This window comes from Sceloporus occidentalis, unplaced genomic scaffold (assembly GCF_023333645.1).
Source record: "Sceloporus occidentalis isolate IW3139 unplaced genomic scaffold, rSceOcc1.0.p SCAF_249, whole genome shotgun sequence".
Lineage (NCBI taxonomy): Eukaryota > Metazoa > Chordata > Lepidosauria > Squamata > Phrynosomatidae > Sceloporus > Sceloporus occidentalis.
Window position 1 is genome coordinate 413,580 of NW_028317229.1, and position 26,421 is coordinate 440,000.

Consider the following 26,421-nt stretch of genomic DNA (forward strand, 5'->3'; position numbering starts at 1 on the left):
TGTAAAATGACATTTAAAAGCTGTGCACCTTAAACTATTATTTTTATTATTATTTCCGGGTTACTTTATTTTAGTTCAATGTCTGGCTTGGGGGGAGTGAAGAGGGGGGATGGGAACATTTAAATACATAAAGGGAAGTTTATTTCAAAGAAGGAGAAATGTTACAACAAGAGACCAAAATCTAAAACAAGAGGATCAGAAGCTTAGATGGAATGGAAAAAAAGTTTTAGTTTACTGAGAGGGTGGATAATAAGTGGAACAGCCTCCCAGCAGAAGTGGTAGAGGGTAATACAGTGAGGGGATTAAACATGCGCGGGATAGACATACGGCTCCTGAATCTAAGACGAGACCAACGACTGATTAAGGTTTGAGTCTTTACAGCAGGAGAAACGGGCAACTAGACGGGGGCCGGATGGGGGCAAATTCTAGGTTTCTATTAAGATTACCCTAGTCAGATTAATGTTTGTTTACATATGGTGTGGACATTTCTCTTATTAATGTAAAAAAAAGGCAAATGTCTGTAATTTTTTTACATTTCTCTCCTAGGTTTAAAATCTGTTGGAAAGCGGGACTTTATGAAGAATTAAAGGTCTGCCGGAGTTTACCATGAAGAAAAGCCGGAGCGTGATGACTGTCACAGCAGAAGATGTAGGCTGATTCGTTTCTTTCAAATATTGTGGAATATATTTTTTTTTCTTTGATGATTTAGTATACACTAAATGGGGAGATGAGCAGAACGACCCTTAGGTGATGTGTTCCTAACGGTCGAACCTCCCAAATTATCCTGGGTTAATATGGAAGCATTTCCCCTTTCTACTCAATAATTTGAAGAATATATTGCACTTTTTTTTTTTTTTGGAGGAGAATAAAAAATCCTATAGGGCTGTCATTACTGACCATTGCTGTAAAAAAACTCCCCAAACTTTATTATAATCCATATTACAGCCCTAACTGACTAATAAATATGATTAAATAACAAGGGAATGTGCATTAACCAACCTTTTTTTTCCTCTGCAGAATTTAACGGGTTACTCTGATTGTTGTCTAAGCAAATCATACAGTTCCTACGGCTATAATGCTGGAATAGACCTCTGGAAAGGAAAGAAACTGTACTCTGGGACTCTACAGTTGCCACCCTTACACCAGCGGCAGTCAAGAAGAGCAAAAACACCCGATTATATTCATAGGCCAACAACATTACCTTTGGTCCCGCCCCCGAGGATCGCAGTTACTCCTGTAGAGAGAGTTGGGTGAGTCCAATGCATCATGGTGTCATCCTGTTTTAAAAATACTTGCCATCTACCCATATTTAATTCATAGTAACAGTAATTTAGGTTAACGACACAAATCCATTAAGGGCAACCTTTGTTGTTGGAGAAAAAAACACTAATTAAAGCTATTTCCAATGGTGCCTTGGAATAGGGGAGGGGGGTTCTTCTTGACTTTGAATGACAATCTGATATCTCAGTGGTTAAACAATCTAACTAATCCTGTCCTTACAGCCAATTATATCCCTGTATATTATTTATTGCTAAAAAAAAGTCATATTTAAAGGCATTTATTGGATCTGATAGAGCAGTCTATGTGAGGAGTGGATTCCACATCTTTACTGCTCTTACTGAAAGTGAAAATTCCTTTCAAACCTTCCCTGCATTATTGTCTATAATTATTCCCAAATCGTTTTAACAATTTCACTAAGAAAATTCCATTTAAGGCATAAGATATAATTTACACATTTATTTATTTCCCCATAATGCATAACCTTGTATTTGTCGATGTAAAACTCACCCCCCACCTGGTCGCCCAGTGCTTTATTTTGAACAGATCTCCTTGCAGAGAGATAGATGGAGTGATTTCCAGAATTCTTGTGTTTCTTGTGAGAGTTCTGGTATGTGAACAGATTTTCTATTTTTTTGTTTTTGCTGGGAACACTTGAATGTCATGTGACACAAATACAGGGACTGATAGGCTGTTGCCATAGAAGCTGAAAGGATTTTTTTAAAACATTGTGTTTTTTTTATGTGATTTAACCTTCAGAGGAGAGGATGAGTTGACATATCTGCTAAGTTTTGTTTGCTTAACATAATATTTTCCATATATTCCCTATGGATGAGATGTTGGTGGAAATTTTACAAGACAAGCGTAAGGAATCTAAACTGTAAGGACTGATTGTATGTTTTTATTGCATGTTTCTAAAGTTAAGCTTTAAATGTGTTCTGAAATTTAGCATGATTAAAATTATTTGCAATTTTTATTATATATATATATATATATGTGTGTGTATGTGTATGTATATGTATATATATATATATATATATATATATATATATATATATATATATATATATATGAACAAATAATAATATTTTTGCCTTTTCCTTTCAAAACTGCAAGAATAATGTAGGATGGTGGCGTCACCTAGTGGTCAATAGCAATCGCTACACATTTACTACCTTTTAACCATAACTTTGTTTCAAACTTGCTGATATTGTTTGTGAGATGATAAATTGTAGAAAAGTATGTATTTTTAAAAATATTTTTATGGTATGGAAGCTATGAAATACCTGAGTGGAGCATTCTGAATCACAATTCCCTTTTTTATATTTAGTATCTAAACACAATTTATCTAGAACAAAGCTAAGTATTTGCTGGTTGTGAGCTGATTCATTACGTGTTGTATGTTCATATTGGTCATTTCAGCAGAGCCTCAAAATCTTAATTTATATGCTGGATATGCTTCCCCTTTTTGTATTCATTCTTTGGTTTGTTTATTGGGAGGTTTTGGTAATTTCAGTAGCATTTTATTTCATTTCATTATTCTTATTTTTTATTTTTTTGCTTTTTTTAATTTGTTTTCATTGGAGATCTGGCTTCTGGCTTCTTTAAATTAGACCAGGGGTTCTCAAACTGCGGCCCTCCAGCTGCTGCAGGACTACATCTCCCATACTCCTCAGCCAGCCCCTTAGCTGAAGGAGCATTATGGGAGATGTAGTCCTGCAGCAGCTGGAGGGCCGCAGTTTGAGAACCCCTGAATTAGACGAAAGAAGTTAAGCGGCCGAGCTCACTATAATGTATTTCTTTTTCACTCTGGGGTCGAGCTTTCTTTGTAACACAAGGTGGTGCTGCTTTCCCTCTCTGTAAATTCCATATTGGGTTCTGTACTCGTGATTTTACATTTACTACTGAAAAAAAGTTCTGTTCAGACTATGAGTGCAGCCTGGAGCTGCTGACTCTCTGCTTGGAGTCCTAAATTCTCCATAGAGACATAAACTATCTGTTACTTTCTGGTTTGTAGCAAACTTTGCCATCGGTTAAATTTTTTTTTTTTTGCAGTTTTCCACTGGGAATGAATTTGTTATTCCCGAGTACGTTGCTCCTAAAGCTCCTGTCCCACTTTCTTTGCCATATTGCGTAACTGAATACAGTATGAGAGCCATCATTCAATGTTCTGTTCATTCCCAAACTTTTCCCAGAAATTATTATTTAATTGTGTTTAATTTTGCTTTATTTGTAATTTTTGCAGGGAACGCATAACTGTCACATGATGCAAAAGCAGGTACTGATAGGTTGTTGCCATAGAAACTGAAACCAGTCCTTTTTTTTTTTTTTTACCTGATCCTCATGTTTTTTTGTGTGTGGGGGGGGCAGTTTTTTTTACAATACTCAGAACGTGATTTACATGAATCTCATTGAGGAGAAAAAAAGAATATTTTTTTCTTATAGTTTTGCGCTTGTGATGATTTTCGCTGAATTAATAATTCTTCTTTTTTTTATACATAAAGTCAGGTGATAATCGTGGAGCGGTAACATTAGGTCTCGTTATTCACATAATTTGGCTTCCATTGTATATCTTTGCTTCTGCTGTAGTTCCGTTCCAGATTTGATTTGTGAAACATTAGCCAAATTAAAGTGACCACTTGCATTCCTGAAAATTAAGACAGATGTTGCCTTGGTAACCGCTGTTGCCATAGAAATAATATACAGGTGAAATCACTGTGTAGCATCGGCATACTCTGTGGTCGCTCGATGCATTAACGGCGTTATTTCCCAGACCAGGCTTGGGCGACACGAATCAAAAATAACCTCTTTCATAGAAAAAATCCAGCATTTTCCTTTTTTCGAATGTATTTAAACCTTAACATTTGTTAATTTGGGCAAATTTTTCTGCACTATTTATTTTATTCTAAAAATTGGCATAACGAATGCACCCAAATAATTAAATAAATAATCTTTAAGTACTAGAAATACTTTGTATCAGTATTTTAAAAAGATGTCAAATCTGCGAACTGTGCAGCCAATCAGAAACCAGCAGGGCAGGAATTCCACCTCCCATTGGCCACATTTGGTTTGTTAATGGAAAGGTTCTGAAAAATAGTTGAAAACCCAACGCACCTTTTAGGTGAAAAGCCAAGGGATGGTTTGTCCCACCAACCAGCGTTTGGTTTGGAAGGTAGTCCTTTTGAAATCAATGGGAGCGCTCTCTGCGCATGTGCACGGTGTTAGACTACCCCCAACGTGACTGGGTTATAATCTTCTTATGTATTGAGATTAGTACAAATTTTAATAAATGTTGTTAAATTCATTATTTCATGCGGATGTCCGAAAACGAGGAGGGAACCAAAAAGTGTGAAAATGACAACATTTTGTTTGAAGTGATTGGAGGAATGGGGGGAGAAGCTGTCCTCGTGCAAGGAAGAGTGCTTGGCCCATGTACACACGCCTAGTGCATACGTGTCCCATTAACGTGTCTCCTCCGCAATAGGCTTCAGATTTGTACGAATTGAAAGTGTACCGAATTTTGGCAAATTCGGCTATTTACAAAGTCATGAAAACGAGGCCAGATCCCCCACGAAGCAGATGAAAACGAAGCAAAAAGCTCAACATTTTTGTCCGTAATTGTCCAGCCCATTCACTCACTCACACTCTCATTCTCGTTCATTCTCTCTCTCTTTTTTTCTCTTGTTTCCCTACCCTCTCTGCCGACCGCTTCTACCGATGACTTCCCCTAAAATCTCGCTGTTTCCGTTGACGTCCTCTCCCCCAATCCTCCATTGTATCGTTTGCATTAATCGAAGGGTCTCCGTTCCTAAGGACGTCTCTCACAACGTAATTCCCGGGACGCCGTGGAAGCTCACACTTATTGGGTGGTTTATTTTCTGATTGTACATTTTCATGATTTTAACACTTATTTTATGCTTTCCTGACTCTTTATCTCGAGATTAAACAAATCCTTTTTTTGTGTGTGAAAAAATCACTTTCTACCTCGAAGGTAATTAATTACCATTTGTAAAATAAATAGAAACCGCATTTCTATAATTAAATAGATTGTTGAAGAATTTATCAACGGAATCGTTAAAAAGTGGGAAACACATTATTTTCGTGTGAAGCTACTCTCCAAAGATTCCGTTGACTTTTTTTTTCTAGAAAAAAATTGTATTTCTTTTTTAAGTCACTTTTGTTTTAAGGGGCGTGGCTGGGGGTGGGGCTTTTTTGAGGCTCTTTATTAGACAAAGTAGAATAAAATAGATTTTAAAGGTATTTTATTTAACCCGTTAAATGTATAAAGCCGTTCCCTGCGGTTTCTATACACATTATCGGGGCTTTTAGGGCAGTAGAACCCTGCGATCCCCTCATACCCAGCAAACATTCTGACCTCTTAGAAAAGAGGGGCATCAGGGATAAAGGAGAGGGACTGGCCATATAAACAGAGAAACTTGGCAAGTATGCAAATCCTACATTCTACATTTTATTTAATGTATTAAGTATGCCGACCGCTGAGGTGGGTGTCTGGGGCCCGACCTTCTATGATGACGACGATGATGATAACGTGCTTCTTATTTCTAAATAAATAAACCATTTAACTTTTTTTTTTTTTTTAAAATGTTTACAAAAATTTTTCACCGTCATGCACAGTTTGCATTTATTGTAATGGTTATTTTGTATATTTTATCATCAAAATGTATTGCCATATTTTACATTTATTATATTTGGTTGAATTTTAGTGAGTCACAGGCAGACGCATTGAGGAATAAAAAAAAAAAATTTGGGCAGTTGCCTACAAATCAGTGGGTTACGAATCGCATTTTATAGAATATGTGACGCACGGTTAGGGGAATTTTAATTATAACGCTCTGTTTCTGGGCTGTTAGAAAGGGGTAGTTTGGGCTGGAAGGGACTGATCATCATTCGGAGTCTCCTTGACAACTGGAGAGCGCCGGATTTTTTTTTTTTAGCACTGCGGAGACTTAATCCAGATGTTATAACAGTGACATCATAGCTTGGTCACTTGTATTTTATCACACGTTTGAAGCCAAGCCCAACCAAAGGGTTAATAGGGCTAGTATTTAGCAGGCTCCAGAGAGAAAGCTCAAAAAGAATCCAGGAAAGGTATAAATACCGGGCAGAATGGCTGAATGGGGGGAGTCATTTCCCCAAATGCTCCTTCTTGTCAAACGTGGGATTAAGTGGCAAATAAAACAACGCCCTATCCTCTGATTACTAGGAGGGTCACTTGTACAAAAGCACAATTTTACTTTACTGTGAAGGTGGTAGATAAGTGGAACAGTCTCCCAGCAGAAGTGGTAGAGGGTAATACAGTGAGGGGATTAAACATGCATGGGATAGACATACGGCTCCTGAATCTAAGACGAGACCAACGACTGATTAAGGTTTGAGTCTTTACAGCAGGAGAAACTCACAGACTAGACGGGGGCCGGATGGGGCCGATCTGCCAGCAGGTTCTGTTTATATGACATTTACTATCGTTTTAATGATAAATCGACCAGTTTCATATAAAACCTTCTTTAAGGGAAATCAGATGCTTTTGAGATGAGGCTCGGATCGCGTTTTTTTTCAGAAACCAGAAAAGAGATTTTTTTTGCCAATTTTCGTTATATATGCCGTATTTTTCTAAAACGAAGCAGACTTTTTAATAAAGTAATTTTCTGCGGTGCGGCTGTCGGTGTCTTCGCAGAATCTCATGACCTCCACATGAACTGCAAAGATCAAAAACAGTTCAGAGGAACCCAAGAACGTCTTCCAAAGATACAAATCCCTTTCATCTTGGTTTTTATTTCTTTACTGAAATATATATATTTTTTTAATTAAAAACTACCATTAATATGTTTGTTTTTCACCAAATTCTGTCGACGCCGGGCTGTTTTACTGATATTCCGTGACTCACGATTACGCTCCCTTGTTTAGTGATTAAGATATCATCTGTCTGTTAATTAATTAGCTGAAGGCATCTGGTTTTATCTACAGAATTATTAAATAAAAGCAATTCTATTATTTCCGTATTTACGGTAACTTTACTATTTACCGGCAGAGAACCTTCAGAGTATAAAATTCATCGTATTCTCCGTGCATCATATTGAGATGTATTATATTTATATATATCTTAGCTTCCTGATTGCAAAATATGTTTTTTTTTACAGTGACTATAATGTGAAAAAATAAAACTATTGCCCGACGTATGACATTTTGTTTTCCAAATTTCACCGAATGTCATCCCAAAATGGGGCATCTCATATGGGGTACAGATAGACCTCAAGTGGCCCTTATTTGACCAACTTAACCATATCTTTAAAAGGACTCTACAGAGGACACCAACATTAGCAGTAGCCATGTGCATTGTGATTTGCATTCATTTTAACAAGTTTTGTTAAATTAATTAACTCGTACAAAAACGAGGAAGGAGCCCCAACGAAACAAATGAAGGAGAAAGCTCTGAATATTTCTCTCTCTCTCACTGGAGTAGTTTCCATGTATCAACTTCCCTGTCTCAGAGAAAAAGAAATATGCAAAAATAGTGGAGCGCAGAACCTAAATAGCAAAAAAAAAATCAGATTCTGGGCTTCTGCTAGAATAATAACGACCAATAAATACACAAAGCAAGAATTCAGCGAATTCCGTTCAGAAAACACCTAAATATTGGGGATTCCATCACATTATACGGCCGTATATCGCTTCACCCTCCAAAACATCAAAGTGCCCCAAGTTTGGTGATTCCTATCTCATTTTTGATGGCTATTTTGCTTCCCAAGGAGCTGAATTGGTGGAAATGCTTTGTATTTAAACCCAAAAGAGACTCTCAAGCAATTTAAAGGCTTCCCTGAGACAGAGAAGTGGAGACAGAGGAGCGATCGTCAGAGAAAGCAAGGAGAGAGTGAGAAAAAAAAGCCCTGTGACATAAAGGGAAACATTTAACGGTTTCACAGGGCAAGCAGCAGAATCCGGCATAGCTGGCTCCTCGCTCACTGATACAATGTAGCCGGAGGCCCCCAGCACTGTTACATTTAAAGGGAATGCAGGGAGCCGGCAGCCTCCCCTCCCAATGTAACACAATCATTGTAACTTACACTCCCAGCAGAGGGGATACAATGTAACACAATGATGGAACTTACACTCCCAGCAGAGAGGATACAATGTAACACAATCATTGTAACTTACACTCCCAGCAGAGGGGATACAATGTAACACAATCATGGAACTTACACTCCCAGCACAGTTAACCTCTTCAGTGCTGGAGTGCAACCCTATCCACAACAGTAGTACAGCGCTGTGAAAATATTTCCCAATTCCTGATTTCTTCTATTTTTGTTTATTTGTCACATTTAAATGATTCAGATCATTACATTTATTTTAATTTTAGACAAAGATAACCCGAGCTAAACACAAAATGCAGCGTTTAAATTATCGCTTAATTTATTGAAGATAAAGTAATTTGTCCCCTAAACCTAATAATTGGAATGTTTGCAATAACTGCCAATGAGTCTTTTCCATTGCTTTGGAGGAATTGTCGCTGACTACTTCTTGGTAGAATTATTTTAATTCAGCCACATCGGAGGGTTTTTGAGCATGAGCTCTAGTTTATATATGTCTAGTTTAGGCCTGGCTTTCTCATCTCTGGCTGGGATCTCTGGCCAGAAATAAAGTTAAGTTTAAATATACCCTACACTTGACCCTTTTTTCTCCCCGGTAGCTGTTGAAACGTTTGACGTATGGAAGGATACCGAGGCGGTCTCCAGAATCCCCGGCTCTGTTAAACGGTTTGGATTTGGGAACGGCTGATAAGCATAAAACAAACACTTCAATCAAAGGCAGCGCTGAGGGGAGGCTCGCTGCGATCTCCCACTCCACTCGGGGGATTTCTCTCCAGCGCATCCAGCTCTGTTTTTAGAACAGAGAAAATGCGATTTAAAAGGTGGGAAAGATTTTGAGAAGACAGGCGAGAGCGCGAAGCAAATCCCTCACTAACCCCGTTTCCATACTGCTGGCTTTTTATCTTTTTTTTTCACAAATTAAATGAAGTTAAAATACTTCTGTATGCCGTGATAGTCAGCTGCTAGCTTATAAGTGATCCACGAGTAAACCCTGACAATATAGTGATGAGAAAAGACATATTTACTAATCGGTCGAGTGGTCGGTCCAGTCAATACTCCGAAAGTTGTTTGGGATTTACAGGCGAGGGCATGCAAGTGTGACGTGAATTTGCCTATCGTCACTTGAAACTCAACAAATTACCCCCCCCTCGGTAACATTAAATAATAAAAAGGAAATTGGACCCCCCTATTAGCCAAGGGAGGCTGAGGATTGCCCCACTTTTCACCCTCCCTGTGTGCGGTGGGGGTGGTAATTACACCATTGGAGGAAAGTTCCTTTGGAGAGACATGGACCCCATCTCGTGTCCCTCCATTCCTGCCGTGTGGGGTGAAATAACAAAAACATTTCAAGTGAGCAACATTTGGGTACCAGAAGGAAGCTGCGGCCTCTATTCAGGAGAGTGGAACATTTACATTATGAAGGGTTGGCACTGGGGAGTTTCTCTTACAGAAAGGGCTGAGTTGGCCTGGTATAATTTATAGTAAAATCAGTAAGTCGGGTCCTGTATAATGTATAGATAAATCAGGGAGATGCCCTGTATAATGTATAGTTAAATCGGTAAGATGCCCTGTATAATGTATAGTTAAATCAGTGAGATGTCCTGTATAATGTACAGGTAAATCAAGGAGATGCCCTGTATAATGTATAGTTAAACCAGTAAGATGCCCTGTATAATGTATTGGTAAATCAGTGAGATGTCCTGTATAATGTATAGTTAAATCAGTGAGATGCCCTGTATAATGTATAGTTAAATTAGTGAGCTGGCCCCCTGTATAATGTATAGTTAAATCAGTGAGATGTCCTGTGTAATGTATAGATAAATCAGGGAGGTACCATGTGTAATGTATAGGTAAATCAGGGAGGTACCATGTGTAATGTATAGGTAAATCAGGGAGGTACCCTGTATAATTAAAATGAATGGGATGATATTCAAGAAACCACAAACTCCCTGGAGTTCTATGTTTGTTTTGTTCACCCCATCGTTGTGTAGAATTGTTTTTTATTGTGGGGGGAAAACATTTCAAACTTTAAGTATTTTAAATACCAGTCCTGACAAGCACAGGATCTACGCGTGAAATTATACTTTTTTTAAAATGCTAAAATGACAGATTTTTTTGGGTTCCTTTCACGGATTTTACCCTCCGTCTCTTACCTTTCATCATATTCCGCGTGACTCGAGTGGCCTTTATCATATCACTCAGACGTTCTCCTTCACCTTTCCTGCTGCTATTTGCGTTACCGGTGATATTTTCGATTGGAACGTCGCTGAAATCATTGTAACCAATTCTACACTAAATCCATGCGTGATTTATTTGCAATATTTACAGAGAAAAACCCCTAAATTCATTAGAATATTGCAGTCATACCAAAATGAGAAGCAACATTTTAAATAGTTATTTTTTAATTCTATTTTACTTTTTTGAGATCCCTAGACCCTGTGGTCATGATGAGGCCATGGTGACATCACTGGAGGATTCTCTTTAACTCTATATTTAAAAAATATATATATATATTATTATTATTATTATTATTTTATATTTCAGAATGATATTTCTCATTAAATATAATATTTTTATTATTTATTTATTTTTTTTCTTTTTTTTTTTAAACTTGAGAATTGTTTCCTCGTCCTCCGTGCTCTGATCTCCCTCTCTGCACAGTAATCAGAAGCAGAGCTCCACAGCCCTATTTTCCTGACTGCGTTGCAGGTTGATCATCAAAAGTCCGCGGCCCTCGGGGGTCTCTGTTAAACATCCTTTTTTGCTCGAAAACCATTAAACCTAGAACTGCCCCCGGCTGCCTCCCTTTGAACACAATAAGGTGGGATAAAAGTACTTTACAATCAAACTGTTTTATTGTTAACCTTCTGCTTCCTTCTTCCGATGGATACGGTGACTTTCTACATTACTCTATCCCGTACTCCTGTTCGTCTTCCTGATAGGAATTGTAGTCCATGGAATAGAGAGGATGGATACGTATGATGGGACTTGTAGTCCAAAATAGGAAGGGCGACAGTGGTCATCTTTGAGCATGACAGTCGTTCTTATCCACATAGTCTACAGATGCTTGAGCTTACCTACATAGCCCAATATCTCAAGACAAGCTAAGCGTCCGCACAAAGCTTAGATGGCTTTGGATGATCTTTTGAGGAAGTTTCCACAGTTTTGGGCAATATTTAATCTCGTGTCTGCCCTCCTCTAATCTATTTTAGGTTCCTTGGGCTTCCCTTTAGTTTACATTCGGATGGGAACTTGCTGACACTGTGAATACTTAGAAATTAAGTTTCCACATTAGTATTTTTTGTCTAATGAAAGTATGTTCTAAAGATGCATGGAGTTGCTTTAAGAAAGTCTAGATACATGGAGCCACCTTTCAGAAGAAGGGTAAGCAAAAGAAAGCCTAGAACATGAGTTTCAAAATTAGGTCAAGTAGTCTTAGGAACTAATGTTCTCATTTGATTCATAAGATCAAATATTAAAAAGGAAAATCACACTATTTTTTGTTATCGCTAATATCAGATTAATAATACGTTTTCAAAAATATTACTCTGTTTTCTTTTTTAAACTAATAATATTTTTGCCCCATAACATATTGTTTTCAGGCATTATGAGTTCTTGCTCTGTTATCTGACTCCCGATCTACTAAACACCCCGACTCCTTATCATACTGCCTGTGGGGAACAATAGAATTACTCAGTCTAAATCACACAGACAGACTCTGACAAATGAAAGTCTACGGAGAAATGGAGTTCATTAAGCATTCCCATAAAGTGAGTTTATTGGAGTAAAATGAGATAAAACCAAGTTTTAGTCACCGACCGACATTACTTTATACAGTGCTGGGGGGTTATATTACTGTATACAGCGCTGGGGGTTATATTACTGTATACAGTGCTGCGGGGTTATATTACTGTATACAGCGCTGGGGGTTATATTACTGTATACAGCGCTGGGGGTTAGATTACTGTATACAGCACTGGGGGTTAGATTACTGTATACAGCGCTGGGGGGTTATATTACTGTATACAGCGCTGGGGGTTATATTACTGTATACAGGGCTGGGGGGGTTATATTACTGTATACAGTACTGGGGGGTTATATTATTGTATACAGCGCTGGGGGTTATATTATTGTATCCAGCGCTGGGGGGGTTATTACCCCTTTAAGGTAGCAGTTTGCAGGCATGTACTGTGGATTTTAAAAGCTATTAAGCCCCACTTATTAGAAGTCCATACATTTTCATTAGCTTTAAACGCAGGCGATGATGTGGCCGCTCTATTGACCGAGCGCTGCGTTTCGTTGTTCCATCACCCTGTTCGACAGTTGGAATAATTTGCCCTTATCCGAGAAAATCTCCATAGGATGTGAGGACAAATTACTTGTTGAGGAGTTCGTCTCGGGGATGTGACCGCCACGCCATGGAAAATGTCAGCGGAAAGATAAGCAAATCTTTCAGGGAAGTCTCGGAGAATGTCAAACAGATTCTCGAAGTCACTGGAAAGGTCATTCAGTAAAAGCTTTCCGCTGAGAAGCGCTCGGAGACACGGCGGCGCAGGCCAGCAATCTGACATGCAATTAATTCACGAGACTAATTTGTTCTACGGATCTATAAGACAGGTGGACTTTCACGCCGTGGTTCTTTCTGTCCGCTTTACGTGAGGAATGACAAAGAAAAGACCGGGGTCCGTGTATAACGACCCCACTGGTAGAAAAAAGAGCAATCTTTCGGGGCATTCTATTGGTTAACTTTAAGTACAACCAGTTTTACAAACAAAGAACTTGTCGGCACATTGGCCCCATTCAGCCCCCGTCTAGTCGCCCGTTTCTCCTGCTGTAAAGACTCAAACCTTAATCAGTCGTTGGTCTCGTCTTAGATTCAGGAGCCGTATGTCTATCCCATGCATGTTTAATACCCTCGCTCTATTACCCTCTACCACTTCTGCTGGGAGGCTGCTCCACTTATCTACGACTTCTGCTGGGAGGCTTTAATGTCCCAGTGAAGTAATATATTGTGAAATGTAACATTGTATCTCCCTTTATTTCTGTCTACGTTATTGCATTTGCTGGATACATTGTATCACGTCAGGTTCTGACTCATTCTTCTTCATTCCACTGAAATGACATTCATTCACTTGGCCTTCTCTCCGATTCTTCATCTTCTCATCACTTTGCTTTTTTTCTTTTTTTTTCAGAGGAGGAAGATCTTTTTGTGACTCGATAATTGAGATAATGCATTTTAGGCTCTGCGCCACAATTCTCAGGGTATCTGTGCAGGGAAACCTCTCACCTGGATCCACTACACTTTAATGATCTGTACAATACTGAGAAGGCCGGTCATTTATTGCCAGACATTAAACATTTTATGTTTCCCCTCGGAGGATCTTTTCAGTTCATTTCCTATTTATGTTGATAATTTTCTTTAATTCCCTTGTGCATTTTTATATATTTTTTTTCGTTTAAACCTTACGTTTTTACAATTTGTGAATCAATTCTTATGCCAACTGGAAAATCTAATGATCACTAATAACACACCTTTTTTTATAACGTATATTTCTTATCTTGCTTTACTTTTAATAAAATGAAGTTATTGCTTTTGCTTTTCCGGCATTTTCAAATGCCTGTTTTTTATATATATTCTTGGCAGATTTGATATAAATTTGAGTGCATTCTGCATATAAATGGCAACAGAGCGGTAAAGATGGCGTCTAGCTGGCTTAAATCTTACTTTATTACTTTGCCAAGTAATTTTTATTGTAACCGACCGTTCTATAACGTCTTCGTTTTAAATTTATACACACGAAACCATAAGGTTTGCATAAAGTGTTGCTCTCGGCACCAGCTTTAAACTTTTCTAACCTATATTCACTGAATGGAAGAAATTATTATGAGCGAAATAATACCGTCTTATTTTCCGAAACAAACACCCTTTTTTAATATTTTTAAGTCTGGTTAGTATATTAGTTAGTGTGAATTGCCAAAGAAAAGAAGAATTTGTGATTTTTTTTTTAAATATTGCTATGAAATGCCATAGTTTTTATATGGAAAATAACAATTATTATTTCTAAATAGGTGTAGATAACAGCTGCATGTTTACAGATAAACCTAATATGTTACATGAATGTAAGCTCAAAAGCCGAGCCGTTTTCCCCTAATGTATCGGTTAGTCTTAAGTTCTAGTTTTGTCAGACCCTTTAAATGGAGGGACTGTAAGAACAGCTTTGGGAATCGTTGACACTTTATAAATACAAGATAATAATAATAATATTAATATTAATAATAAAAAGAAATAATAATAAATAAACCCCAAAAATGCACTGCATAAAATTATACAGTCCAGAACGTTGGTTCCTGTCTGAGCCAATAGCCTGCAAGCCTACTGAACGGGAACAAAAGGGGGCGGAGCCAAATGGCTTTGCAGAGTGTTTCACATTCTGCGGAGTAGGGAGAGGCTGCGAGACTTTAAATTTAAACAAATGAGAAAAAAACATATGACCGCACAAAATTTGCAGAGTGGTCTTCTAGAGCTTCCAATTTAATTGTCCAACATGCAGGACCATTCAATTGGTTGCTATGGCGATAAGATCACTTTTGTGCGTTGTAACTGAATCATTTATAACATAATTATTTTTCTTACTCTCTGTGTCCCTTTATTTCTCTTCCTCTCTCTATCTATCTCTTTTTCTCTCGATATAATTTGGATCCCAGTCTTTTTATGGCATTTTTATGGAAATTTTAGGTTTTTAGGAAATTATTTTTTAACATTACTAATTCTTTTAATAAAAATATCGGTTGCATTGACCGGGGAGGTTATATTGGAATATTATATTATTATAATTTTTTTGATATTATTTATAGTAACGTTGCAAAAACAATTGTGCAGTAAAAAGTTCTAGCTTTAAGCCAAACAAAGGCAAAAAAAAAAAATAGAAACGAAAAAATACAAATATAATGTGAAAGTCCTCCGGGATTTCACACAGCGCTAGTTCTGATTGCACGTCAGTGATAAATACAAAGCGTGCGTTTTTATTATTAGTATTTGAGAAATGGATTTAATTTAACTACTGCCCTACGTTTACAGCCCAAAAAGTAAAAATATAATTGCATTTATTTAAAACATTTTTTATGAAGGTCCCAGGAACACTTTTTATTTCGGTTTGTAATGAGGATGTATATATTTTTTTATTATTCCAACTTAAAGAGACACACATTGATGCTCTCAAATAATGATAATTATTAATGGTCATTTTCACCAAGCTGCCTGAAAAATTTAGGGGCGGGGCGGATCGCCAGTCACTAAAAAAGTTGTATTTAAGCCCCGCCCCAGTCATACCTTGTAAATTGTAATTTACCTTATATGGAAAAAATTATCAATTGGAGGCCATGCCACTTCGCAGGCTCCTCTGCCGCTGCCCTGGCTTCCTTGGGCACTGTGGTCAGCAGTAGAGATATCCATGGGTGTGATGTCACAACACTTCGGCCTAAAGTCTGATGTCATCACTTTTGAAATTGGCGCCAGAGAGCGTTTTCCTGTAGCCATGCAGCCAGCTCATTTTGCCCCAGATTGTTGTACCTGTGCCAATCATAGCGTGCTCCTGTTCAGCACATTCCTGTATCGTATTATTCTCGTGTAACCTCGGCCACCCTGGTCTCGGGCTTCCCGACTCTGGCGACGACTATTCTGACCTCCGGTTTCCCGGCTTGTTTCTGGGTAATCCTGCCTGCGCTCCCTAGGACTCTGCCCTCGGTCCTTGGAGGATCCTAATAAGTCCCAAGTCCGCTTCAACCCAAAGGCTCTACCCGACGGGGAACCGTTTGGAGGGTGAAGAACGACAGGCTCTGTCTTTTGGGACACAGTGTCCTACCCTGCTGCCCTGAGCACGACAGAGCCACTGTTTTTGCCACTCACTCATACGCACACTTACACTCTGACACTCACACTGAGGCCAAAATAAAAGACGATCTTGATTATAAGACAAGGTTGGTTTTTTAGATGAGTAGTGTATAAGTGGAACAGCCACCCAGCAGAAGCAGTAGGTGTTGATACAGTAATGGAATTTAAACATGCATGGGATAGACATACGGCTCCTGAATCTAAGACGAGACCAACGACTGATTAAGGTTTCAGTCTTTACAGCAGGAGAAACGGGCAGACTAGACGGGGGCCGGATGGGGCCGATCTGCCGGCAGGTTCTATGTCTCATTAATTGGGGTGACTGCTATTTTTTACATTACCGAGACGGCAAGTGGTCCGATTCAGAACACTCCTTAAATCGTTTCATTCTTTCTAAATGTAAGGGCTCACCTTATACATTTCTTTAACCCATTAACATACGCGACTAAGCTAGCCAAGATATCATTTAGCAAATAAAAGCACCGGGTAGGCTGGAGGTGACGGGGTTAACCCTTTAGGTGCCAACGAGCGAAGCAATGCAGGGGGGAGGCTGCGGATCCAATTATCGCTCAGCGATGGAAACCTGACGACTTCTTTTTTAATTTTCTGTTTTTCTGTAATTCCCGAGTGTTCTGCTAAGAAATAGACGATGAAAGAGATCGTGACATTGCCAGTGGGGATGTGATCCAATAAACGTGCAGTAGGTGGAGGCAGAGCTATTTGGATGAAGAATTCTGAATGAAGAATTTTTTTTTTATTTTTTTTTTCCCTCCTCATTCTTGCGCTGCTAACCAGTCAGACGGATTGCACTGAAGGGCATCGTTTCCGAAGCATTCACTATTTTGTTTCCCTCGACTCCAGATACATGTGATTCTGGCTCTTTTTTTTTTTTTTTTTATTGGCATTTTTGCGAGCGGAAAGAGCTTGGAACCGGGATGGATGGAGAATGATCTATGAATATTGCATGAGTGATACATTTAGCTGAGTTAATCCAATGACTATCATTGAGTAGCTGGCAGAGAATGCAGACTCAGAACAAGCTAGACTGATATCCAGAACCCTGGCAGAACCCAGGATACCTAGAACCAAGATCTCCTTCTTCCAGCTTTGGCTTAGTCATCCCACCGCAGTCCTCCTCTTGATGCACCAAGGAAGCTCCATCTTCTAATCCAAGCTTCTTCTTCCATTCCGTCCCCGCATCTTTCCACCCGCAACATTGTTTAGCTGTTATGATTTTTACCAGGAGACACTGACGGAATATTTAAGAGCATGACCTCAAAAGAATCTTCCAACGAACTCTCCAGCCCGGATTCCGAAGTCTACATAAAGACTTTTAAAGAACATATGCATCTAGAACTTGAACTGCCCCGGCTTTCGGGGAGAAGGACAACCACGTCTCCGAAAATCTCCCCTCGCAGCTCTCCTAGAAACTCTCCGTGCTTTTTTAGAAAGTTATTAGTGAATAAGAGCATCCGCCAGCGCCGGCGCTTCACCGTTGCCCATACGTGGTAAGCCTTTTGCGGGGTCCTTTTATTCTACTTTTACAATCGGATTCAGTAATTCACTTTGATAGCAGGGTTATCTCCAGAGAGATGAGTCCTTTCTGTAATGATTTGATTGGAGTTAAGTGCTCAAAATTGGCTGCTCCATGATTTTTTTATTTTATTTTTTATTTTTTTCCAGTAAATATTTGAATTTTGTATTGAATATTTTTATTCCATTTATTATATTTATTAATCAGTGCTCAGCTTTATATAGCCATAAGCAAACCACTGACTCACAGAACATGATGGGAGTTGTAGTCCGCAGAAGCTGGAAGGCGATTTATTATACACAGTTTATTTTTTGACGCCTGGCTAATGACATTTTTCAGATTCACGGCCCGTGATGAGTGACATATAGATCAATTTATCTCGGTTAATATTCCCCATCAGATGTTCAATTATTTAACGTAGACCTGGAGAAGCCAGTTAGCACTTGTCGGTGATTAATATTGACAGATTTGATTAGGAATCTCCGACGCCTGCAATTATCCAACAGCTGCTTTTAAAAAAAAAATATGTAAAAAAGCCAATTGAGTAAAATAAAAAAAATAAAAATTGCATGTCGAGATGTGGAAATCAAAAAATGTATACAAGTCGCGGGATAAAATGTGATTTGGGAGTTGTCTGCAGATTGCCGATATATTCTGTCTTTACGTTATCTGCTCGCAGCAGGAATCGGGCAGCGGAGAGGCAGAGAGCTGCGTGGCGCTGATAACACATGCGCCGATTAGTGCATTTATACGAGCAAAAGTACAGGAGAGGTTCGTAAATGGAATCATCGGTAATCCGCGTATCTCAGAATCTAGGTTGAAATAACATTTTCTGCCGTTCTGACTGCCGGAGGATCCCGTGTCCTTAAGTCAAGGTTAAAGTAGCACCTAAAATGGGAGCTGGAAAGAGTTTGGAGAATGCACTCATCCTCACGCTCTGATGATCAACGAGAGGGTGGGATGAAGCTAATAATCTGGACTAGACATCAGTGTTTGTTTGCCAGATGTCTGTGTACTTTGGCTGTTATTAACCTGACAATTATCACATATTATCCAGACACGGATACTTTTGTATCGACGTATAATGAGGAATTATCGCTAGGTACGAACCTCAGCCTGGTCGTTTCATGGAAGAAAGCTCTGAGTGTCTGAGATCATTAACCCCGTAATAGAATCTGTAAACTCTGAGATATCTGATTTTCAATAAATAAAGGAAGCGTTGGTTATTGGGAGTTGGGTCGATGGATTGGGTGTTGAGATCTAACGGCGGTCATCGCATAGGAAGGATGAAAATAATCTAGAAAAATAGAATATTAAACCGTGAGGCTGGTTATAGGGACTCTGAATACAGGTGGGCAATAAGGCAGCTAGGTGGTGCAAACCGAGCTCGACCGCAGGCTTTGGATTGGGTCAGCCATGTACAAGCCAGACGAGCCCCCAACACGAGGAAAGGACCAGAAACTTGTTGAGAGAAGGACCTTGAGCTGCCTCGGGTCAAATCTGTTCCGAGCCAGCCCAAAAGTATTATGGAAATCAATATTTGGGAAAGACACTGAAGCAATAACTGGGAATTACGAACCTGCAAGTCTGACATCATCAATGGGGAAAGTACGGTATCCTGGAAGGGAAATGTTTAGATGAAAGTATTCAAACCACCTGTTTGGTCAGCAAGACAATAAAAGCGACTACACCCAGGAGCCTTATGTCGCCGGTGATATACCTGCACACATTGAACCGGCCGAGGGGTTAACACGGAACACATTTTATAAATGTAGATTTATCCGTCTTGTCTTTTTTAAACCTAATTTGGCTTTTGACTTCGCCGCATTCACATGAAACGAGGAATCGCCAGCGCGAACGGCAGATGGGCTCAGACGCTGGCCGATGATACGGCTCTGCAGATCTGACGAGGTAGACGCCTTCCCGATGACATTAAAGGGTTCATTCATATCTCAATCACTGGATTATGAATGAAATACTTTACACTCCTGTTTAACCCGCCCGGAGGCACGCCTTTAGCCCTGAAAGGGTTAAACCAACATTTTTTTCCCCCATTTATTTCACCTCACTACTACTATGTACTTTAAATGAACAAACAGTAGGAGCTATATCCTTTATGTTTACCCAAAGAGGACTATGGTCATATACACATTCATAAGTATGCAAATAGTAGGTTTTCCCACAATCCCACCCTGCTTACGACAGTAATTAAGCCCGTATTTCTCCTTTCTACAGCTTTTTCTGTTAATAATGTGTTTTTTATTACTTGGCAAACATGTTGAATGTACTTACTATCCTAAGTGAATCCTGATCACGCACACGGCTCGTTCTATACTAACATCGTACAAATAATGATATTATTTATATTATTATCATTATTATTATTTATATTATTATTATTATCATTTTTATTATTAATGATGATGACAGCATAAATGTTATGTTTCTGGGGAGCCCCTTCTATGACGTAAAAAGAGCCAAATTTATTTATTTATTTATTTAAAACAGATAAAAGAAGCCGTGCAAGTAGCCTTTTAAATAAGGTGACCTTTAAATATTAACCCTTTAATAACCCATCGTGAAGAGACTATATAGTGACTCGCCAAATGTGTTAACCAAACGGCCCTCTTGGAAACCTTGACTTCTCATTATTTAAAGATTACACTTAATCGAGTCACCTGCGTTCAAGCAGGGATATCAACCAATTCATGCTGAGAGCAACAAGCTTGGGAGTTTTCTATATGGAAGGAGTCAGCTTCAGACTGTGTGACCCTAAAAATCTGCCCCTTCCCTGAGACTCTGAGACTGGGGCAAAAAAATTTGAAACTCGGGTCAAACCCTGAGAAATTTCCAGGAGTGGATCCAGCATTGGATTATCCATCCTATTGATCTTTCCGCCTATGTATCATCTATTTTATTTAGGACCACATGCCATTCTATATGGGATCAGGAGTCTGCCAGACAAAATACAAAATGACATTCAACCAATTCCTTTAATAGCTTTTAAGCGCGCCCAAAAAGACAATTTTTTTGTGTGTTTCCTGGAATGGTTGCCTTTTCTGAGTGATTGATTTCATATGCTACCCGAACCATTCCGGCCAAGTTTCGCGTGCGAACAGATTGTACAAATAATGTATTTTAGCGTTTTTTTTAAATAAAGTGCCGTCTTCTGTTTCCAATAACGGAATGTTCCTTTTAATAAGGGGATTATCTTTTAAACGGCCTCGCTATATATTTCCCGTGGATCTTTTGTCCTCTGCCATAGAGCACATTACCCAGACAGTAAAGCCGTGTCTAGCATCCCCTCCTCCCCACTCCTGTCATCCTCAGGCCGCGGGGCACAAAACGCAGGAGGTCACTGCTCTCTACGTTCATGCAAAATGCTCGGAATCCGGTATGAAGAAGCGATGCGTTGGTACATTTTCATTTATATTTCAGGATCATTTTTAATATATTTAGCATTGGCACCATACAGCGTAAATCTGAAATGTAAGTATTATCGAAAGGCATTAATAAAGCACCAACATATTCTGTAACGCTGTATGGTGGGTAAACACGATCATCCAATAACCTTACCTGGGAATTTAAGGGGTCATCCCCAGAGTTTCTGGGTATAACAGCTGGTTATGTATACAGCAGTCTGAGAGCGGGGGAGTGGCTTTAAGCTCTTCACCACTCCCCCGCAGAGCATGAAAACCACACCTTTTGGGTATCAGGGCCCATAAGTTCCCTGAACTAATGGTTAGACAGAGAGAAAGCTTACAATCTAGAAGAAACAAGGGAGTAATACATTTACAAATATGTGTTATTACATAAAAAGGCAGTATCTATCCTCCTCCTCATTAGGGCCAAACATTTATATATAAGGAGAAGTACATAGGATATTAGTACAATGCCTTCCAAAATGACCCCCCCCCAACATACATGTTGCTAATGGCTAAAGACAATGAATGGCATTGGAGATGTTTGTCTGCGTGTCTCTCGGTTCTGCTCAGCGGGTCATTGATTTTATTATAACATTTTGCACCTCCTGACATTTCTGAATAGCTTCACAGGCTTTCTAATCGATAGACGGCATATGTGGGATGTGAGTGTGACAATCCACAGCTTGTTATCAGTCATGAGCCAACACAGAAAAAAAAAAAACCAACAACAACCCAGTAACGTACCCAAAGAAATGAAAAAGAGGTGACATTCGGCAATCCTGGCAGTGGTGTCGTTTTGGCTCTGTCTAATAATGTCTAATATTTATTGCAATTGAAGGATTATTAGAATAACTTAAACGCCCTGTACCATTTTATTTCCTCAGCACAGCATACAGCGCTGGGGGTTATATTACTGTATACAGCGCTGGGGGTTATATTACTGTATACAGCGCTGGGGGTTATATTACTGTATACAGCGCTGGGGGTTATATTACTGTATACAGCGCTGGGGGTTATATTACTGTATACAGCGCTGGGGGTTATATTACTGTATACAGCGCTGGGGGTTATATTACTGTATACAGCGCTGGGGGTTATATTACTGTATACAGCGCTGGGGGTTATATTACTGTATACAGCGCTGGGGGTTATATTACTGTATACAGCGCTGGGGTTATATTACTGTATACAGCGCTGGGGGTTATATTACTGTATACAGCGCTGGGGGTTATATTACTGTATACAGCGCTGGGGTTATATTACTGTATACAGCGCTGGGGGTTATATTACTGTATACAGCGCTGGGGGTTATATTACTGTATACAGCGCTGGGGGGTTATATTACTGTATACAGCGCTGGGGGTTATATTACTGTATACAGCGCTGGGGGTTATATTACTGTATACAGCGCTGGGTGGTATATTACTGTATACAGCGCTGGGGGTTATATTACTGTATACAGCGCTGGGGGTTATATTACTGTATACAGCACTGGGGGGTTATATTACTGTATACAGGGCTGGGGGTTATATTACTGTATACAGCGCTGGGGATTGTATTACTGTATACAGCGCTGGGGGGGTTATATTACTGTATACAGGGCTGGGGGTTATATTACTGTATACAGTGCTGGGGATTGTATTACTGTATACAGTGCTGGGGGTTATATTACTGTATACAGCGCTGGGGGTTATATTACTGTATACAGCGCTGGGGGTTATATTACTGTATACAGCGCTGGGGTTATATTACTGTATATAGCGCTGGGGGTTATATTACTGTATACAGCGCTGGGGGTTATATTACTGTATACAGCGCTGGGGGGTTATTACAGCGCTGGCCAAGTTTAGTAAGAAGTGTATGGGGCAGAGCTTAATTTCCTGCTCCTTGGCTTCCCCTGTATTTATGGTGCTGGTTCAAGACTAACCCGGCGAATTACCCCCCCAGCCACGCCTCAAACTTCCTCCTCTGGTGAGGGCCGTCTTCCTTCAAAGCAAAGGAATATGACATCATTTAATATGACATCATATCCTGCCACTAACGGTGATGTAGAAACAATACAACGGGGCTCTACACACACACCTCTTCGGAACATTGGGAGCCACGGAGCACCCGTAGGGCCAATCGCCCAACCAAGTGAAACTGCTCAGGGGCTGCCGCCCTCGTCCTAACTCACCTGGACCGGAAGACACCACCAGCAGAAGGCTCCGCTTGCCTGAACCACTTCACTTAATGGGGTTGGGGGCCCAGATACTTCAAGGCCAATGGCCGATAAATCACAAGCATCACCATCATGGGCTGCGAGCCAGATGGCCGAAGCCCGTCGCCTGTCTGTAGCCACCCGTAATTTACCAAATTCATTCATAAGACAAAAAAAAAATTACAATAAATATTCTCCTTCCCAAAATGCCCCCTGAGGGGATCACAGGGACAGAGCGCGGTCATTTCTCATCCGCTTATCACTTTCGCTAATACTTCCAGCGTTTCCTTCAGAAATATTCCGCGCCGCCCGCGTCCGCACGGAAATCACCGCCCAATTAGGTCGACGGAGGGATTTTTTGTCGAGGGCTTTTGAAAGCGTGGAGTACCCTTTCTGCGCGGGGATCTTTTGAGAAGACCTCTTTGTGAAAAGACCTCTCCAAACTTCCTTCATTATCAGCGTAGAAATTGAATTTAAAAAGAGAATTACTAAGCTAAAGAGAGCGAGGCGGCTCATTGTTTACCTTTTAATGCAATTTATTGGAGAAAAAAATAACAAGATTTGGATTTTTCTCTCCGACGGGATGAGAAAATAATTAACGCCCAATTAGACGCCTTAATAATCAATCTCCAAAAATCTGTAAATTCAATATTTTTATTTTATTTTTTTTACATTTAAATTGACAGATAATTGTCATTTTTTTTTCTTAAGATGTAACAAATTTTAGAAATGTCATCACCATTTATGGAATTTATGGAAATGCTGGAAGACGCCCCGGAGGTACATTTGGTGGAATGCTCAGGAACGACTTGTTCTTTCTAGGCGTGAGGCTGTGATTTTATGGGAACTGTGACCGCGCATGCGTGTAACTAGCGTGTGTGTGGACATACAAGGAAAGATACCGACATACAAAGTAACAGTCATTAAGATACACCGGCTGAGTCGTATAATACCCCTGCCCCATCATCATTAAATAATTAAAAGGCTTTAGCGATAATGCTGGTATCACGGGGAGCCCTCGGGGTATTTAAGCCCTTGGGGGCCACGTTGCCAAATGACTACCTATTTAATGGTAGGTTCACTCGTGGATACTCGTGTCTATTATGTCACAGCCCTGACCCAGCGGGGGTCTCGCAGTAACTCGGTAGATCGGCCCCCGTCTAGTCGCCCGTTTCTCCTGCTGTAAAGACTCAAACCTTAATCAGTCGTTGGTCTCGTCTTAGATTCAGGAGCCGTATGTCTATCCCATGCATGTTTAATCCCCTCGCTGTATTACCCTCTACCACTTCTGCTGGGAGGCTGTTCCATTCATCCACCACACTCTCGGTAAAGTAAACCTTCCTTACTTTACTAAATCTAATCCGATAATGGAGATATAGGCATCTCTTGAGTTCCAATTCCAGTAACCAGCCCTGCTAACGAGCCGCTCAAATCTTCCTTACATGACAAAACCGTGTACGTTAGTATTGTTCTAGCGACTGAAAACACAATGGATTTCCTTTTTTCCAGCATTCTGTTTATTAATGATGCCGGAGAGCGTTCATTGACTAAAACCACTTTAATTTACAACAAAACATTTTATTTTTCAAGCTGTGATTCCGATAGCAGAATTTTGGGGATAAATTCTCCTTTTTTCATATTGTTTCGCAGTGAAGGTATCGTGGAATTTGCGGGTTGATTAGCATAAACCGTCACTCGCTGGAGAAGATATCCTGGGAAAGGCGGAAGATTCGGCGGTATCTGGGTCAGGCGTCTGTGTGCGCGATGCTTTTATTCTATATATCTGTGTGCGTCGCTGCATTATTCACACTTATTATTGATCTTTTGTGGGGTTGTTTTTTTTTGTGGTGTTGTCCTGTTGGAGCGGCTCATTGTCAGGGCTGGTAACTGGAATTGGAACTCAAGAGATGCCTATATCTCCATTATTGGATTAGATTTAGTAAAGTAAGGAAGAATTACTTTACAGAGAGTGTGGTGGATAAATGGAACAGCCTCCCAGCAGAAGTGGTAGAGGGTAATAGAGTGAGGAGATTAAACACGCATGGGATAGACATACGGCTCCTGAATCCAAGACGAGACCAACGACTGATTACCTTTTGAGTCGTTACAGCAGGAGAAACGGGAGACTAGACGGGGGCCGAATGGGGCCGATATACTATGTTTCTATGGTTCTTTTGGAACGTGTGAGAACCCTGATGTGCAGGAACAGGTTAAAGATCTCTGAGTCGGAAGGAGGTCCAGGAAGGTTTTATAGGCAGGAGCCCTGGTGAGAAAGCATCTGACAAACCCACATCCCGCAGCGTGAACAACTCCCACTAATCACTCCCACGGCATGCGGCAAATTACGGAATTGTTAGGACCTGGACTTGATAGCGTTAATATTCATTTATCTGTTTCTAAAAATACTTAATTAGCTGGAAAGGGGAATGAAAGACGCCAGAGAAATGATTTAGGACGTCGTTAACGAAGTGAATAATACTTGGGAGCAAAAATCTGTTAACGTTATTAAATATCGAGATATATAGATGTGCGGATTTATATAACGAAATCACAATTACCCCATACACTACAATCCAAAAGTTTGGGGTCACTCAGCTGTTGTCATGGGAAACAAAGACATTTCTGGCTGTAACATAATTACAAAAGGGTTTCTGACCATCAATTATAATTTTAAACTTAAACTTGGATCAGCGAACACAACATGCCATTGGAACACAGGAGTGATGGGAGTGATAAAGGGCCATTGGAACACAGGAGTGATGGGAGTGATAAAGGGCCATTGGAACCCAGGAGTGATGGGAGTGATAAAGGGCCATTGGAACCCAGGAGTGATGGGAGTGATAAAGGGCCATTGGAACCCAGGAGTGATGGGAGTGATAAAGGGCCATTGGAATACAGGAGTGATGGGAGTGATAAAGGGCCATTGGAACCCAGGAGTGATGGGAGTGATAAAGGGCCATTGGAACCGAGGAGTGATGGGAGTGATA

General features: G+C 39.9%; 1 pseudogene; it reads left to right on the forward strand.

Moving 5' to 3' along the window:
* The first annotated feature begins 606 nt into the window (after positions 1–606).
* Positions 607–26,421, forward strand: part of LOC149276046 (3',5'-cyclic-AMP phosphodiesterase 4B-like) — a 132,748-nt pseudogene continuing 106,933 nt past the window's right edge.